The 18,964-nt window shown below is 41.4% G+C and overlaps 1 protein-coding gene and 1 long non-coding RNA gene across 3 annotated transcripts in view; one reads left to right on the forward strand and one right to left on the reverse strand.

Moving 5' to 3' along the window:
* Positions 1-18,964, reverse strand: part of PCED1B (PC-esterase domain containing 1B) — a 125,126-nt gene that overhangs the window by 17,432 nt on the left and 88,730 nt on the right. The window contains 1 exon segment of the mRNA XM_064369804.1: positions 4,041-4,513. The gene's annotated coding sequence lies outside the window, so the exon portion shown is untranslated.
* Positions 4,164-12,995, forward strand: LOC135271810 (uncharacterized). 2 transcript variants are annotated; one of them, XR_010339941.1, is made up of 4 exons: positions 4,164-4,350; positions 4,514-4,570; positions 4,705-4,823; positions 12,733-12,995. It is a non-coding gene; the product is annotated as an uncharacterized LOC135271810 (long non-coding RNA). The 2 variants fall into 2 exon arrangements; XR_010339940.1 differs by having other exon boundaries at positions 4,170-4,350; positions 12,757-12,995.

The following is an 18,964-nucleotide window of genomic DNA, read 5'->3' on the forward strand; positions in this document are numbered from 1 at the left end:
CCTCCCACCTCATCCTCCTGGGTAGTTGGGACTTTAGGCTCACACCACCACACCCGTTAATGACAGTGAATCTTTCCATTGATTAGATAAGCTTAAGGTTTCCCTTTGTTTCTTTAGGAAGAAGTATGGCTCCAAAGCTTGAGCTTTTAATCTCAGCTATAAATATTTGTTTAAAATAAGAGGGAAAAAAATCATCTTATCTAGAAAAAAATGTTTGCATGTAGCTTTGTTATTCTCTGTTGAAAAACAAAACAATATTTTGCGCGTAGCTTTAAATTTTTCCATGAGAAGACAAAGCGGGTGTAAAGTAACTTAGTTCAATTTTCATCACTCTGTTAGCTAGTCTTCTTAAAAGTCAACAGAAAACCCAGTGCTGCACTAAAGCTTTATTTGTGTTTCAAATGTTTAGGCTTATGCTGACTACTCTAGATTCCCACCAGTGGCTGAATGAAAAGTTCCCATGGATAAAAAAGTAGGGCAATTGGAGAGCTAATAATGAGGAGTGCTTTCAAGTGATGAACAGGTTGGATTCTGACAATTCTGCTCCAGGACTATCCACAAAAGTCTATTTACTGAGTAATAGGAAACTGGGGTTGAGTCAGCAGGCCTGGATTCCTCTAATGCTTACTTTATCTTTGTGCTACTTAGTATTCCATCTTTTAAATGGGGGAAATAGCAACCTATGCCTCCCTGAAGGGATTACACAAAAGAGTTTTAAAAATGGATATGATTTTATTATTGTTATTATTATTACCATTTTTGTAGTATCTAAATTCTATGTGTAATAGTGTTTCTATGGAAAAATTTTTTTCTTTTCTTTTTATTTTTTTGTTTTTTGAGGTGGAGACTTGCACTGTTGCCTAGGCTGGAGTGCAGTGCCGCGATCTCACTCACTGCAACCTCCACCTCCCAGGTTCAAGTGATTCTCCTGCTTCAGCCTGCCAAGTAGCTGGGATTACAGGCACCTGCCACCATGCCCAGATAATTTTTGTATTTGTAGTTGAGACGGGGTTTCACCATATTGGCCAGGCTGGTCTTGAACTCCTGACCTTGTGATCCACCCACCTTGGCCTCCTAAAGTGCTGGGATTACAGGTGTGAGCCATCACGCCCGGCCTTTCTTTCTTTCTTTCTTTCTTTTTTCAAGACAGAGTCTTGCTCTGTAGCCCAGGCTCCAGTGCAGTGGTGTGATCTTGGCTCACTGCAACCCCTCCTTCATGGGCTCAAGTGACTCTCCTGCCTTAGCCTCTGGAACAGCTGGGATCACAGGCATATGCCACCATGCCCAGATAATTTTTGTATTTTTAGTAGAGACTGAGTTTCACCTGGTCTCGAACTCCTGACCTCAGGTGATCCACTCACCTAGGCTTCCCAAAGTGCTGGGATTACAGGCCTGAGCCAACCTTTTTCCATAGGCGCCCGGTCTATGAAAAAAAAAATTGAATTTAAAAATGAGATTATAAGAGCAAGTCTCAGCCAGGCGCGGTGACTCATGCCTATAATCCCAGCACTTTGGGAGGCTGAGGCGGGTGGATCACGAGATCAAAAGATCGAGACCATCCTGGTCAACATGGTGAAACCCCATCTCTACTCAAAATACAGAAAATTAGCTGGGCATGGTGGCGTGTGCCTGTAATCCCAGCTACTCAGGAGGCTGAGGCAGGAGAATAGCCTGAACCCAGGAGGCGGAGGTTGTGGTGAGCCGAGATCACGCCATTGCACTCCAGCTTGGGTAACAAGAGTGAAACTCCGTCTCAAAAAAAAAAAAAAAGAGCAAGTCTCAGCCAGGTAGAGTGGCTCACACCTGAAATCCCAACACTTTGGGAGCCAAGGAGGGAGGATTGCTTGAGACCAGGAGTTCAAGTCCAGCCTAGATCCCTGTCTCTCCAAAAAATAAAAAAATGAAAAATGAAAAATTAGCAGGACGTGGTGGCACACTCCTGTAGTCCAGCTACTCAGGAGGTTGAGGTGCAAGGATTCCTTGAGCTCAAGAGTTTGAGGCTGCAGTGAGTTGTGATGCCACCACTGCACTCCAGCCTGGATGACAGGGCAAGACACTGTCTCTGCCTTGTCTTTTACTCACACTATGTTGTAGAGGATTCTGGAAACTTGAGCTCCCATTGCTTTCCCTGTTGGCAGCACAACTGAGCACTTGCCACTTTCAAGCTCTGTGGCCTGGAGCACAAGAAAGAACAAGCGAGGTCCAGGGACTGAGGAAGCTGAGGAACAAGAATCTGTGCTGGAGAAATGAATGTCCTGCTTCCCAGGCACACAGACTAACTTCTCACATTAGGCCTTTCCCCAGGCTATGGTTTTTGCCTCTTCAGTGCCAGCCATGAACCTAGGGGCTTTTCTCTCTGCTGCCATGTTCAGCTGAGCTCCTGCTTCTCTTTTCTCCTCCAGCTCCAAAAATAAGTCAACAGCTCCGCACTGCCTACCTTAGAGTTAATTGTGGAAATCAAATGAAATGCTGTGTAAACTCTACAAATGCTCACTGCTATTGTTATTCTGAGCCACCTTAGCATATCTAGAAGGTGGGCTTAGTGGTTAAGGGAGGTTTCCAGTTAAATGACGCATTTAACTTATTATTTAGCAACACTAATTATTTAACATACTCTCCAAAAAGTATTTACATGTTTTACCAGTTTATCTCTTTATTCTTCTTAAGAACTCTAAGAAGGCCAGGCACAGTAGCTCAGGCCTGTAATCCCAGCAACTTTGGGAGGCCGAGGTGGATAGATCAACTGAGGTGTGGAGTTTAAGACCAGCCTGGCCAATATAGTGAAACCCTGCCTCTACTAAAAATATATAAATTAGCTGGGTGTGGTGTCATATGCCTGTAATCCCAGCTACTTGGGAGGCTAAGGCATGAGAATCGTTTGAACCTGGGAGGCAGAGGTTGTGGTGAGCCAAGATAGCGCCACTGCACACTAGCTTGGGCAACAGAGTGAGACTCAGTCTATTTTAAAAAAAAAAAAAAAGAGAGAAGAACCCTAGGAAATACATACTTTATTTATTTATTTAAGACAAGGTCTCACTCTGTTGCCCAGGTTGGAATTCAGTGGCAAGATCATGGCTCACTGCAGCAACTCTGCAGGCTCAATTGATCCTCCCACTTCAGCCTCCCTAGTAGCTGGGACTACAGGCCTGTGCCACCATGCTCGGCTCATTTTTATATATATTTTTAGAGATGGGGTTTTATCATGTTGCCTTCGCTGGTCTTTAACTCAGACTCAAATAATCCACCTGCCTCAGCCTCCCAAAGTACATGGATACTCACAATTGTGAGCCACCACACCTGGACTACATACTCTAATTTTCTCCATTTAACACATTTAAAAATTAAGGCTAAAAGATTGAGTACTCTGCCCAAGGTCATCCATTTTATAAAAAGCAGTGCTGCGAGTAAAAACTGATGCCAACCCGCTGTGGTCAACCACTACATACAAGATTTCAGACAACTGATGCCTCACATTCCTTCTCCACTTCACAACTAAGTTGGCTGTTTCCTTTCACCGATCATTTTTTTTTTTTTTTGAGACGGAGTTTCGCTCTTGTTACCCAGGCTGGAGTGCAATGGCACGATCTCGGCTCACCGCAACCTCCGCCTCCTGGGTTCAGGCAATTCTCCTGCCTCAGCCTCCTGAGTAGCTGGGATTACAGGCATGCGCCACTATGCCCAGCTAATGTTTTGTATTTTCAGTAGAGATGGGGTTTCACCGTGTTGACCAGTATGGTCTCGATCTCTTGACCTCGTGATCCACCCGCCTTGGCCTCCCAAGGTGCTGGGATTACAGGCTTGAGCCACCGCGCCCGGCTTCACCGATCATTTTAATAAATTTACTAATTTATCAGTCACTAATATTTTGTTATTGCCAAACACCAGTTGTCTCTTTAGTGTTACATGGGGTGGGCTGGAGCAGGCTAGGATGCTGATTCATCTCTACAGTAAGTGCCCAAGAAATGACAGTCTCAAGAAAGGCTGGTCAGAAATGCCAACTTAATGTTTCAAATAAAATGGAAAAACTGAAAAGTACTTACTCATTAAAGTAACTGGCGATTTTTAAGCATCTCTCTCAGTTGATTCTAGATCTCATCCCTAGTTAGCTTTCTTCCTCTCCTGTAGATCACTCTGGCCAGATGGGAGATCTCAGAGCTTGGGCTACAAGGGAAATAAGTTAGCCTCTGGGTGCTGCTATGCTTGCCAGCCAGTGTCTGGGGAGAAGATGACATTTCCGGTGGCATCTGGGGCAAATGGCAAAAACGAGTCAGCATTTACTTTCTTGCTTTAGGAAGCGGAAGACTAGTGACCGAAGCTTCAAGACTTTGACATGTATGAAAACACGAAATGGTAAGTCAATACAAAAGACAGCGTCTTCCTGGAATTTGGTTTTGAGCTTGTTTTCATTTCACCTTTCTCAGTAATCTGGGTGTAGCGTATTTTGACTCTTCCCTTGATTGAACAATTCAGACCCTTGGCTCTTATTGTTCTTGCTGGTGTGATGTGTTCACAGCTGAAAAGGTGGTCAGAAGGGGAAAGGAGGAAGTGAGAAGAAAGAAACAAGGAAATGGTAAGAAGAACTCTCCTTTTCTAACTAATATTCAATAGCAGTAATCTTGTGTTCCTGTGCAAAGTGTTACAGTCTACAAACAACTTTTATTTTTATTTATTTGTTTATTTTATCATTTTATTTTTTTGAGACAGAGTTTCCCTCTTGTTGCCTATGGTGGAGGGCAATGGCATAATCTCGGCTCACAGCAACCTCCACCTCCTAGGTTCAAGAGATTATCCTGCCTCAGCCTCCCAAGTAGCTAAGATTATAGGTATGTACCACCACACCCAGCTAATTCTGTATTTTTTTTTTTAGTAGAGACAGGGTTTCTTCATGTTGGCCAGGCTGGTCTCTAACTCGCAACCTCAGATGATCCACCTGCCTCCACCTCCCACAGTTCTGAGATTACAGGCGTGAGCCACCATGCCCGACCAATTTTTGTATTTTTAGTAGAGACAGGATTTCGCCATGTTGGCCAGTTTGATCTCGAACTCCTGACCTCAGGTGATTCACCAGCCTTTGCCTCCCAAAGTGCTGGAATTACAGGCGAGAGCCACTGCACCTGGACACAACCTGCTTTTAAATCCTTTCACTTCATCTCTCCACTGCCCTCTTGATGGAAGAATAGCCCAGTTCACACTACAGGAAATCACAGGCCTGAGCCACTGGCTTCAGTAGACATAGTACGTGGCAGAGCAAGACAAGAACTTTCTGCTTCCTCCCCTAGTGTTCTACTTGAAACCAGCAGGTAACTCAAGGGGACAGCGTGCTTAAAAGGGAGATGGTCAGCTGGTCACGGTGGCTCAAGCCTGTAATCCCAGCACTTTGGGAGGCCAAGCCAGGTCGATCACCTGAGGTCAGGAGTTTGAGACTAGCCTGGCCAACATGGTGAAGCCCCGTCTCTACTAAAAATACAGAAACTAGCTGGGTGTAGTGGCAGGTGCCTGTAATCCCAGCTGCGTGGGAGGCTGAGGCAGGAGAATAGCTTGAACCTGGTAGGCAAAGGTTGCAGTGAGCAGAGACTGTGCTACTGCACTCCAACCTGGGTGACAACAGCAAAGACACTTAAAAAAAAAAAAAGCAGGGTGGCGTGGCAGGGGAGATGGTCCTGACTGATTAGGTGTCGGTTTTCTTTTGTCTGGAATAATATGATTTCAGGGAGGAGAATATAATTTTCCTTACAAGTACCAAGATGAAAAAGAAAAGGAAAAAAATGAATCAGGAAAAAAAAGAGAGAGAGAGAAAATGAAGTTTTAAAAAGTTTTTCTCAAAACAGTGAGCCTTCTATAGGTGGTTTTTTGTTTGTTTGTTTTTTGGTTTTTGTTTTTTTTTTTTGGTCACCCAGGCTGGAGTGCAGTGGTGCAATCTCGGCTCACTGCAACCTCTGCCTCCCGGGTTCAAGCAATTCTCTGCCTCAGCTTCCCGGTAGCTGGGATTACAGATGCCTGCCACCACGCCTGGCTAATATTTTGTATTTTTAGTAGAGATGGGGTTTCACCATCTTGGCCAGGCTGGTCTTGAACTCCTGACCTTGTGATCCACCTGCCTTGGCCTCCCAAAGTGGTAGGACTACAGGGGTGAGCCACCACACCTGGCCTCTATAGATGTTTTAAAAACTTCAGGATAGATTTAATATTTCTCCATCAAATGGTACTGTTGGGGCTCAAAATATACTACCCCGATGCATGACTACAGAAGATCAGAATATGCCACCCCCAGATATCCCTAATCCCAGCTCCTTGAGAATCGCTTCAACCCAGCAATTGCAGTAAGCCGAGATTGCGCCACTGCACCCCAGCTTGGGTGACAGTGAGACTCCATCTCAAAATAAAAATAAAAAATAAAAAATATGCCACCCCAAAGTATAGTTATTTGGCATATTTCGAGCTGATTATTCTGAGCAACTGCAGACACAGGAGTATCTCTGAAAAGCTGTCCTTTTGTAAAATATATCCATATTTATAAAAGAAATCTACATTAGTCAAAGTATCTATCAGGAAGTTCTGCTCTCAGACAACTTTTATTACCTGGGAGAATTTTATTTACATAACAAAACAACCTTTATTTACCACCATCCCATAACTTGTCACTAGCTCTCACAGAAGCCCCAAGTCCCTATTCCTTCCTATAGCTCAGGATAAGCTTCCATCATCTGACCTTTCTTTGAGTTTCATGTGTGTGTGCACATAATTAAACATGTTTTTTCTTTTTTTTTTTGTTTTTTACTTATTTTTTATTTTTTTAAATTTATCATCATCATTATTATTATTTTTAAAGACAGGGTTTCACCATGTTGGTCAGGCTGGTCTTGAACTCCTGACCTCAGGTGATCCGCCTACCTTGGCCTCCAAAGTGCTTGGATTACAGGAGTAAGCCACCACACCTGGTCGTTTTTTGTTTTTTAAATTGAGATTTAGCCTCATTATGTTGCCCAGGCTGGTCTTGAACTCCTAGAGTGATCCTTGCACCTCAGCTTCTCAAAGGCATCAGCCACTGAGCTAGGCCAAAAGTGGTTTTTCTTCTTTAAATCTGTTTCATGTCAATTTAATTTGTAGCCCAGCCAACAAACCTAGAAGGATGGAGGAAGCCATATTCCTCCCCTGCAGTACAGAATAACTAACAGGAGTAACGTATTTCAAAATAGTACTGAATTACATGCTCTGAAGGCTTAGTGTTTTTTTTTTTAATAGTATGCTACTTATGTAAACTGGATGATGATGCGACATATTGTCTTTCCTTGAAAAATATCATTTTACTTTATATCACTGTCTACTCAGTGTGTGGCTTAAAATTAATTCCATACATTATACATTGCTTTCCTCCTCTTGTCTATGGCCATCAATAAAGTTATCTTGCATTTCCCCACAAATTTTAGTACAGTCATTACCACAAAATTTAATACAATCAAGGCAGAACCCAACTGATAGCCTTAGTTTTTATAATTCAGAGTAGTCTGTTATATAACTTTGAAAATCTGCCATTATTTACTTCTAGCAATTCTACAAATGAATTGCAAATCTTTCAGTTCTGGAGGTTTCAGCTAGTCTGTGCATTGTGAGAATAAAAGAACAACCTCTGTAATCATTCCAAGACCAGAGAACAGAGGAACTGTAATAATGCAAATGATAATCACACTCTTTAAACTTAAAGTTGTTTGAGATCAAGAGATTTTCAACTGACTTTCTTGCTTCCAAGAACTTATGCTCTGTGTAGACAGCTACTATTGCTATTCTAGCAACTAGCGTCATTCTGGCCCCATTTCATGTTTAAAAGCTCAGTTGTCTTTTATTTTTTACCCACCAAACTTGGCTTTTTCACTGTTCAGGATGGATGAAATGAGAAATGTGAATTTATAAAAATTCCCATTCTGTCATGATTTCCTAAACATTTCTACAAACTTAGAATTCTTATGTTTCATGCAAGTTCTGTATTCTGTTCCAATGTAGCTTAGGGGTTCAGAGCATGGCCTTTGCAGGCAGAGAAGTTGAATTTAGAATCCCAAATTAAAAACCCACAAGCTGGCCGGGAGCGGTGGCTCATGCCTATAATCCCAGCACTTTGGGAGGCCGAGGCGGGTGGATCACTAGGTCAAGAGATCGAGACCATCCTGGTCAACATGGTGAAACCCTGTCTCTACTAAAAATACAAAAATTAGCTGGGCATGGTGGTGCATGCCTGTTGTCCCAGCTACTCGGGAGGCTGAGGCAGGAGAATTGCTTGAACCTAGGAGGCGGAGGTTGCGGTGAGCCGAGATCCCGCCATTGCACTCCAGCCTGGGTAACAAGAGTGAAACTCCGTCTCAAAAAAATAATAATAACAAAATAAAAAAAATAAAAATAAAAACCCACAAGCTGTACGACTTTGGGAAAGTTACTCAACCCCTCTGGCCCACTTCCCATTGTGAAGCTTAAACATACAATGTGCTAAGCATTTTATTCCAGGAATTAGTAAACATGTATCCATGCTTTAGTAATGCAAAATAATACTTTAAATGACTAAATACTGACAAGTACCTTGTTTGATGGGCACTGTTCCATTGGCTGGTGTGACACCATCACTGCAGGAACAGACTGCACAAGTGGGAGGAGATGACAGAAATCATCCTTAGGTCAAGTTGAAGTTCAGGGAGATTGAGCAACTGTCTGAATCACACAGGTTAACCACTGAGCTTGGACTAAAGACCAGGCTTCCTGGGTCCCAGATTCATAGTTCCAGAGCCATAGTTCATGAATTTTTTTCTCTAAGTTTGTAAATTCTTTACAGAGAATAGTTCAATACCCTACAAGAAATGGGTCTTACATGATTTAGCAATATCCCTTACCTCTAAACCACAGGGTTAGTTTTCTAATTCCGATTCTCTCTACTTTTTTTTTTTTTGAGACAGAGTCTTGCTCTGTCACCTATGCTGGAGTACAGTGGCACGATCTCAGCTCACTGCAACCTCTACCTCCGGGATCAAGTGATCTTCATACTTCAGTCCCCTGCCAACCTCAGTAGCTGGAACCACAGGTGTGAGCCACCATGCCCTGCTAATTTTTTGTAGTTTTGATAGAGATGGGGTTTCACCATGTTGCCCAGGCTGGCTTCGAACTCCTAGGCTCAAATGATCTGCCCGCCTCAGCCTCTCAAAATGCTGGGATTACAGGCCTGAGCCACTGTGCCCAGCTATTTTGTTTTTCTTTTCTTTTTTTGAGATCAAGTCTCACTCTGTTGCCACGCTGGCGTGCAGTGGTGCAATCTCAGTTCACTGCCACCTCTGTCTCCCAGGTTCAAGCAATTCTCCTGCCTCAGACTCCTGAGTAGCTGGGATTACAAGCGTGTACCACTACACCCGGCTAAGTATTATTATTATCTTTTTTAAGTAGAGTTGGGGTTTCACCATGTTGGCCAGGCTGGTCTTGAACTCCTGGCCTCAAGTGATCCACCTGCCTCAGCTTCCCAAAGTGCTGGGATTACAGGGGTATAAGCCACCACGCCTGGCCATAGGTTGTTTTGTCCAGGAAGATAGAAATAGCTTAATATTTTTAGATGTGTGCTATTCTTCCTTTTTTACTTTATTAGATAAACACTCATCCAGCACCCCCTCAGTCAGGCACAGTGCTTAGCACCTGAGATTTGAGGTTGAGTAGGACATGGTCTTCTCTGTATTCTGTAGCTCACAGTGCAGGGAGGGAAAAACACAGAAGCAGATAATTAGAATTCAATGTTGGGAGTGCATTGATGGCTTTATGTTAGAGTATAACTTCTATTACTGAAAAGGGATTTTAAAAATTCTACTGAAAACATGAAAATGACAAAATAGCAGCATGAAAAGTAGCTTCTGGTCATATTCTTTTCTGACGAATATTTGCTTTGTACATACAATTGGCCCACATTGCATTATTTGTTTTATAAACTAATTGTATATCACTATTCCATTTTGTGGTAAAATAGTAGGGTTTTAAGTATTTTTCCCAATTATCACTTAAAAAACTATTGGTACGGGTTACTTTTTTTAACCTTCCTTTTTCTTTTAGGCTGTTCTTTTCTTTAACATGGTTTCTTGTTGCTTCTCTGAAATATATTTATTTATTATTATTATTCCTTTGTTTCTTTACTTTTTTTTTTTTTTTTTTAAGATGGAATCTTGCTCTGTCACCAGGCTGGAGTGCCTCTAATCCTAGTACTTTGTGAGGCTGAGGTGGGTTCATCACCTGAGGTCAGGAGTTCCAGACCAGCCTGGCCAACATGGCGAAACTCTGTCTCTACTAAAAATACAAAAATGAGCTGGGTATGGTGTGATGCACGCTTGTAGTCCCAGTTACTCAGGAGGCTGAGGCAGGAGAATTGCTTGAACCCGGGAGGTGGAGGTTGTAGTGAGCTGAGATCACGACACTGCACTCCAGCCTGGGCAACAGAGTTAGACTCCATCTCAAAAAAAAAAAAAATTAGCTGAGGATGGTGGTGCATGCTATACTCAGCTACTTAGGGGGCTGAGGTGGGAGGATTACCTGAGCCCAGGAAGTCAAGGCTGCAGTAAGCTATGATTGTGCCACTGCACTTAGGCCTGGGAAACCAGGCCCTGTCTCAAAACAAACAAACAAACAAACAAACAAAAAACAAAAACCAAAATGGCTAAGTTTACAGCACCAAGTCTATCCCTTAACAGTATGGCTGCTTTGAGTTCAGGCATGTGTCTAAGGACAACCGGTTCAGAGACCTTGACGCTTGATCACAGAATCAAGACCCTGGGAAAATTTCTTATAGCTCATTTATTTAAAGTTTTATTACAATTGTTTACACTGCTCAGGAAAAAAACAAAAACAAAAACCAAAAATCAACAAACTATGGGTGTTCAGAGAGCTGTGTTAGCCTACAAAATTCGAGAGAGAAACTGTCATTCACAGAACTTGATTAACCACAGACTAGAATTTCAGGAGGAAGTAAGCTATGAAAAATCTGTAACCTTTGCCTGTCACATGCTTAGTTTTTTCAAGAAAACTAGAGAAGGAGCTTATTATTCTTTAAATAGAAAAGCTTCAAATTAAAAAAACCCTAAAATGTTTTATCTGAATAAGTTCTCTCAGTAGATGTCTTAAGAATAATCGATTGTAGTCAGGGATTAGGGTCCAGGACCCAGCTCACAAGACCGATGCAAGTTCTTTAAGCTGTGATTGTGTCCAATGAAGAGGAATGCATGTACATGTTTGTGCAAGGAAGATATCTTTGTCATTTTCTTTCATTGCTTGGTCCACAGAAGGAAACAGAAAGGAAGGGAGGTCAGTGGGTATACACACTGTAACCCATGCTAAGAGAAAACGTAGTTGAGAGCTTTGCTTGCCCACATGCTGATCTGCTGAGTCATCCTTGTCCTATCAGGAGAGAGACTTCCTTCCCTCAGTGGGACTGGGAGTGGGCAGCAGCCTCAGGCAGCTGGAAGATGTGCCCCTGGGCCTCAGACAGCTCTGAAGAGGTGGCCCAGGGCTTCCTCTTTCATAGAGCTAATTAGGTTCTTATCTGTACTACCAGATGAGCTCAGCTGCCAGCTCCTTACTTCATCTCAGCCAATCCAACAGGCTATTCAAACCAACACTGATATTATCCTAGCAATTTGTTTTATATATTTTGAACAAAGATTTAAACTAATTTAGTCCTCCATCTGTCACCTTCAGGCTATAAAGCCCTTTATTTTCTTGGTGCATTGACCATGGGGCTCCATCTAGGTCCTGAAAGGATATTCCCTCAAGGCCCTGAGCTAGAGACCACAGGGTAACTCTACATGCTCTTCTACTGTTAAGATTTTGGTAACATCTGATTGTTTGCTAAAATCCCATTCAAAGCCCCTTCCACCTGGGTAGTGCCAGCCAAGTTGGGCTCAACTTCAGTTGGATGAATATGTCAAAGTCCCTGGCCATTTGGATAGCCATTTACCTAAGGCAAGAGCAAACGCTGGCTAAACCATCTAATCACCATTTGTTTATGTTGGTGGTGTTGGGATTTGAGAGCACAGAGTGGAAGGCAGAAACAGGGCAGCATCTGTAACTACCATCAGGTTTACTTCCTCACTTCCCTTTTTAACCCACAAGGCCCTTAAAGAATCTATGTTTTTTTTTTTTTTTTTTGTAGAGATGGGGTTTCACATATTGACCAGGCTGGTCTTGAACTCCAGGCTTCAAGTGATCCTCCTGCCTCAGCACCCTAAAGAAAAACTAGGATTTAAAAAATGATCAATTCATATAAAGAGAGACTGAAAGATATCCAAGTGAACTTTTGCCTTGTCCCCAGCAGGCTGAGGAATTACCAAGGAGGGAGGAGGTGGAGCAAAACACACCAAGCCTGATGCCAACCATTGACAATATTATGCTTAGTATTTATTGAATGCTGACTATGGTTGTAACCGCCTTTGCAAAATTATGATTGAGACAGTGAAAGAGATCTAACTTAACTGACTCTATCTTGTTTCTAACCTCCAAGCTGTCCTTGTTCATTCCTGGGCATAGGCTGAACTAACCTTGGGAGAAATTTAGTTTATAGTTTAAAACAAAGATGATAACAGCCCTTTCCCAAAGCAGACCTCCTTCTTGTCTGGGGACTAGATGACCTTTGTGGGAATAACATGAGTCACAAGATTAGAAATTATGGCATAGGAGTCATGCAGCTGGAGGCTACAAGATTCTGACCCTCCCTAAACTGCTCCTAAGATCAATGCTTGAGGTATTTTGCAGACCCTGCAGGTGATGGATCAACTGACACCAATCCAGATTGATAACTGGCTCATCTGATCTTGTGGTCCCCACTCAGGAACCGACTCAGTGCAAGAAGACAGCTTATGGTTTCATCCCTGACCAATCAGCACTCCTGGCTCACTGGCTTCCCCCAACCCCCCAAATTGTCCTTAAAAACTCTTTTCTCCAAATGATGGTAGAGACTGATTTGAGTAATAATAAAACTCTGGTCTCCTGCACAGTCGACTCCGTGTGAATTACTCTTTCTTCATTGCAATTCCCTTATTTTGGTGAAATGGCTCTGTCAAGGCTGCGGGCAAGGTAATCCCCTTGGGTGGTTAAGTGGTCATTGCCCCTTCTTTTTCCTTCCTTCCTCTCTCTCTCCCTCTCTTCCTCTGGTCCCTTCTCCCTTCTTCCCTCTCTTTATTTCTTTCCTTTTCATAAAAAAACTATTGAAACTGCCTTTGCAAAAATTATAACTGAGAAAATTATGTCAATGAAAGAAATCTGACCTAACTGATTCCACCTTGCTTGTAACTCCCAACCTGCTACACCATTTCTGGGTATAGGCTGAACTAACTTTGAAAGGAACTTAGTTTATAGTATAACTTTGAAACAAAGATGATAGATAGCCCTTCCCAAAACAAACCCCCTTCCTACCTGAAGGCTAGACTGCCTTTGCAAGACTAACACATTAGCTACCAGATTACAAATTATGGTTTAGGACTCATGCAGCTGGAGGCTGTAGGATTCTGAGCCTTTCCAGATTGCTCCTGGGGATAACGTCACTATAATAAAATCTAAGATCAGTGTTGGGAACAATTGGGAATAGTGAGGACTACAGCAAACTGGTGTCACAGAGTGGCACAGTGGCTACTCTGTTCTAGCAGATTACTTCATGAGGGAATACGGCTTTTAATTGCCAAAATTCCAATTCTTCAATAAAGAAAACTGTAAATATAGGTTTTTATGAGCTGTATTCTGATTTTTAAACATTTGCTCAAATAAAAAGATGCTGCATAGGTAAAACCAAACAGTTTTGCAGCTTTGCAACTGTTTTTAAATTTTTTCTTTTTAATTATGTCTAGATGTGAAGGAGTCCAATTCAGGCAAATATCTGGGAATCAGGGACCACACAGAATCAGATCAAACTGGGGCTGTGGGTAGAAGACATGTAAGCAGTGAGGACTGCAGAAGCTATGAAGGAACTGGAGACAGAAAGTTCTGAAACTATCTTTGCCTTAGGAACAGACTTCTAGCTGTAGCAAAAACCAGTAATGGTTTCCCAGGCAACATCCAGTCTGGCATAACCTGGAAGCTCATGCGCTTCTGCAATGCAGCATCATCTCTTGATGGGCAAATTTTGACATAATTTTCCAGACTTTTACCAGTCCAAGAATGGAAGCTTTGAATATTCTATTGAGTATCAACTCCCTGTCGTGGCAAATATTAACCCTTCTATTATGTGCAAAGAGTTCTTAATGAATTCTCATTATCTTTGTAGCACATTGGAATCAGTTTCGTGAAGCCTGAATGATAAGTATCCTCTAGGTGCTATTTATATTTTATTTGTGGTGCTTACAATGAATAAAGATAATTGTATATTTGTAATATCAATATACTAAGCAATATGGTACTTGATCTAAATGGCTTTTATTTCTTCATAATTGGGCAGAGCTTAATGGCCTGTTTTCAGATAGATGTTCGGGTTTACACATACCAGTTCTCAAAGATGAACTTAAAAATATTGGCTTTCAGGCCTGGTGTGGTGGTTCATGCCTGTAATTCCAGCATTTTGGGAGGTGGAGGCAGGCAGATCACTTGAGCTCAGGAGTTCAAGACCAGCCTGGGCAACATGGTGAGACCCCATCTCTACAAAAATACAAAAAATTAGCTCTGTGTGGTTGTGCACACCTGTAGTCTCAGCTACTCAGGAGGCTGAGGTGGGAGGATCACCTAAGGCTGAGAGGTTGAGGCTGCAGTAAGCCAAGATCGTCCCACGGCATTCCAGCCTAAATGATACAGTGAGACCTTGTCTCAAAAAAAAAAAAAATTTCTTCCTTTGTTAAGGAAGAATAATAACAAAATACTGCTAGGCAGTATCAATAACCATACTATCCAAAACTTTTTAAAAACCTTTCAAATAACTTCAAACAAATGTCTATTTTGTTTTTTAGAACACAGAGGAAATAGAATTTCAATGAACAACGGTGCCTTTTAATTCACATCACATAGGTCTCTTACTGTTAAGTCTCATTATTATTTTTTCCACTGACTCTGCAGTGATCTGAACGGACGTGGACTAGCGTTACTGGTCTAGCAGAGCAGTGGAATTTGGTAGGGATGCTGTACTAATATCAGCAAGGCATTTGGTGAGGACATTTGCTGCCAAGTTTTGGAAATTATGATAGAGCTGCTACAAACATTCAAATGCAGTATTTGGGGTGGTGATAAGTCTTCAGCTCATTTGGATAAATACCAACTCACTTGGGCAAATGGGAGTACAATTGGTGGATTCTATGTTAAGACTATGTTTAGCTTTGTAAGAAGCTGCCAATCTGTCTTTTGAAGTGGCTGTGGCATTTTGCATTCCTACCAGTAACAAATGAGAGTTCTTGTTGCTCCACATCCTCACCAGCATTTAGTGTTGTCAGTGTTCTGATTTTCTAACTATTCTAATAGGAGTAGAATAGTATCTCATTCTTTTAGCTTGTAATTCCCTCATGACATACGGTATTGAGCATTTTTCATGTGGTTACTTGCCATCTATATGTCTTCTTTTGGTGAGGTGTTTATTCAGGTCTTTTGCCCACATTTTCACTTGGGTTCTTTGCTTTCATATTGCTAAATATTAACACTTTACATAATTTGGACAGAACTTCTTTTTTTTGAGGCAAGGTCTGTCTCTGTAGCCCAGGCTGGAGTGCAGTGGTGGAAACTTGGCTCATTGCAACCTTCCAGGGCTCAAACCACCCTCCCGCTAGGTCTCCTGAGTAGCTGGGACTATAGGTTCACACCACCACGCCTGGCTAATTTTTTTTTTTTTTTTTTTTTTTTTTTTTGTATTGTAGTGATGGGGTTTCACCATGTTGCCCAGGCTGATATTTTGGGTAATAAATCTTCTTTTTTTTTTTTTTTGAGACGGATTCTTGCTCTGTCACCCAGACTGGAGCACAGTAACGCGATCTTGGCTCACTGCATCCTCTGCCTCCTGGGTTCAAGCAATTCTCCTGCCTCAGCCTCCCAAGTAGCTGGAACTACAGGTATCTGCCACCACATCTGGCTAATTTTTGTATTTTTAGTAGAGAAAGGGTGTTACCATATTCGCCAGGCTGGTCTTGAACTCCTGGCCTTGTGATTTGCCTGCCTCAGCCTCCCAAAGTGCTGGGATTACAGGCGTGAGCCACAGTGCCTGGCCCCAGATAATACTTCTTAATCAGATATATTTGCAAATATTTTCTCCCTGTCTGTGGCTTGCCTTTGTATTTTCTTAACAGCATATTTTGCCAAGCCAAAAAATTCTTAGTTTTATTTGAAGTCTCACCTATCAATTTTTCGTTCATGGATTATGCTTTTGGTGTTGAATCTACAAATTCACCACTAAACACAAGGTCACCTAGGGTTTCTCCTATTATCTTTCAGAAGTTTTATAGTTTTATATTTTACATTTAAGTCGATGATCCCACTTTGAGTTAATTTTTGTGAAAGGTGCAAAGTCTGTGTTAGATTAATTTTTTTCTTATTTTGCACATGGATGTCCTGTTGTTCCAGAACCATTTGTTGAAAAGATTAGTCTTTCTCTATTGATTTGCCTTTGCTCCTTTGTCAAAGATCAGTTGACTGTATTTATATAAGTTTATTGTTCTATTTGTCTTTTCCTTCACAAATGCCACACCATCTTGATCATTATAGCTTTATAGTAACACTCAATGCTGGATAGTGTCAGTCTTTCATCCCTGTTCTTTTTCAATATTATGTTGGCTATTCTGGGTCTTTTGATTTTTCTTATAAACCTTATTTTTTTTATTTTTTATTTTTTTATTTTTTAACTTCTTCTCCGGAGAAATTTTCCTATAAACTTTAGAATAAAATTATTCATATCCATAAAATACCCCCACTGATATTTGAATGTGGATTGTGTTGAATCCATAGATCAAGTTTTCAGGACGAACCGGTAGCATGAGGAATTTGAGCCTTCCTATCCATGAGCATGGAATAGCTGTTCATTTATTTAGTGATTTGATTTCTTTCATCACAGTTTTGTAGTTTTCCTTATATAGATCCTTAGATTTATACCTAAGTAATTTTTTGGTGCAAATATGAATGGTGTATTTTTGATTTCAAATTCCAGTTGTTCATTGCTGATATATAGGAAAGCAATTATATTTGTATACTAACTTTGTTCATGTGACATTGCTATAATTACTATAATAGTTCCAAGACAGTTTTTTGCTGTTGTTGATTCTTTGGGCCTTCCTTCCTTTCTTCCTTCCTTCCTTCCTCCCTTCCCTTCTCCTTCCTTCCTTACTTCCTCCCTCCCTCTCTCCCTCCCTCTCTTCCTTCCTTTTGACAGTTTCACTCTTGTCGCCCAGGCTGGAATGCAAAGGCACAGTCTCAGCTCACTGCAACCTCCACCTCCCAGGTTCAAGAGATTCTCCTGTCTCAGCTTCCCCAGGAGCTGATAATACAGGCATGAGCCACCACATCTGGCTAATTTTTTGTATTTTTTAGCAGAGACAGGGTTTCAGCATGTTGGCCAGGCTGGTCTCGAACTCCTGACCTCAGGTGGTCCACCTGCCTCGGCCTTCCAAAGTGCTGGGACTACAGGCATGAGCCACCTTGCCCAGCCTCTTTGGGATTTTCTACGTAATCACGTCATCTGCGAACAAAGTTTTATTTTTTTCTTCCTTCTCAATCTGTTTACTCTTCTTCTTCTTCTTCTTCTTCTTCTTCTTTTTCTTCTTCTTCTTCTTCTCCTTCTCCTTCTCCTTCTCCTTCTTCTTTTCTTTCTTCTCCTTCTCCTTCTTCTTCTTTTTTTTTTTTTTTTTGCCTTATTGCATTAGTTAGGACTTCCAGTACAATGTTGAATAGGAGTATCAAGAGAGAGAGGACCCCTTTGCCTTGTTCTTGATCTTAGGGAGAAAGAATCTAGTTTCCTAACAGTAAGCATGATGTTAGGTGTAGTTATTTTGCATTTATCCTTTATGAAGTTGAGATCCAGTTCCCCTCTACTCCTAGTTTGTTGAGGTTTTTTTCTTCAAAATATGAATGAGTGCTGACTTTTGTCAACTGCTTTTCTGCATCTGTTGATATAAGCATATACATTTTTCTTCTTTAGCCTACTGATATGATAAATTACATTAATTGATTTTTCAAATCAATTGAACCACCCTGTATACCTGGAATAAAATGCATTTGGTCATGGTGCATAATTCTTCTTATACATTGTCAGATTTCATTTGTTAATATTTTGTTGAGAATTTCTGGATTTATGTTTGTGAAAGATATGTAGTTTCCTTTCTTTTTTTTTTTTTTGAGACAGAGTTTTACTCTGTCACCAGGCTGGAGTGCAGTGATGCGATTTCGGCTCACTGACTGCAACCTCCATTTCCTGGGGTCAAGCAATTTTCCTGCCTCAGCTTCCCAAGTAGCTGGGATTACAGGTGCACGCCACCACCCCCAGCTAATTTTTGTATTTTTTAGTAGAGACGGGGTTTCACCATGTTGGCCAGGCTGGTCTTGAACTCCTGACCTCTTGATCCACGCGCCTCCGTCTCCCAAACTGCTGGAATTACAGGCGTGAGCCTCTGCACCCAGCATTTTCCTTTCTTTTAATGTCTTTCTCTGGTTTTGGTATCAGATTAATGCTGGTCTCATAGAATGTGTCAAGAAGTGTTTCCTTCACTTCTATTTTCTGGAAGAAATTGTAGAGAATTAGTATCATTTCTTCCTTAAATGTTCAGTAGAATTCACAAGCAAACCCATCTGGGCCTGGTACTTTCTGTTCTGGATGGTTATTAATTACTGATTAAATTTCTTTACTATATATTGGCTAATTCAGATTATCTATTTCTCTTTGCATGGGTTTCAGTAGATTGTGTCTTTCAAGGAAATGGTCTATTTTCATATAAGTGATCCTACTTGTGAAGATAGAGTTGTGATTAATATTCCTTTAATATTCTTTTAATGTCCATGGAGTCAGTAATAA

The sequence above is a fragment of the Aotus nancymaae genome, unplaced genomic scaffold, assembly GCF_030222135.1.
Source record: "Aotus nancymaae isolate 86718 unplaced genomic scaffold, 86718_ANA_hifiasm-v0.15.2.pri h1tg000092l, whole genome shotgun sequence".
NCBI classification, from domain to species: domain Eukaryota; kingdom Metazoa; phylum Chordata; class Mammalia; order Primates; family Aotidae; genus Aotus; species Aotus nancymaae.